The sequence below is a fragment of the Sinocyclocheilus anshuiensis genome, unplaced genomic scaffold, assembly GCF_001515605.1.
Source record: "Sinocyclocheilus anshuiensis isolate Anshui unplaced genomic scaffold, SAMN03320099.WGS_v1.1 scaffold2562, whole genome shotgun sequence".
In the NCBI taxonomy this organism is placed as follows: Eukaryota; Metazoa; Chordata; class Actinopteri; order Cypriniformes; family Cyprinidae; genus Sinocyclocheilus; species Sinocyclocheilus anshuiensis.
Window position 1 is genome coordinate 46,996 of NW_015549777.1, and position 207 is coordinate 47,202.

General features: G+C 44.4%; 1 protein-coding gene across 1 annotated transcript in view; it reads left to right on the forward strand.

Moving 5' to 3' along the window:
* The window catches only part of LOC107660852 (nucleoside diphosphate kinase A-like), a 5,792-nt gene that overhangs the window by 3,543 nt on the left and 2,042 nt on the right, over positions 1–207 (forward strand). The window lies entirely within an intron of this gene.

The following is a 207-nucleotide window of genomic DNA, read 5'->3' on the forward strand; positions in this document are numbered from 1 at the left end:
AAAGACAGTATAAGTCATTATAATCCGTAATTATGTCCCCACTGGATGCAACAAATGCCTCGTTTAGAATGGGTTTTTTAAATGTTTTTGTTTCGTCGCTCCGGCCAGGACAAGGCATCACAATATGGCAAGGGGTGTAACATTTCCATCACACGCTTGAGGTATTCGGCCAATCACAACGCACCGGATAGCTGGCCAATCACAGCA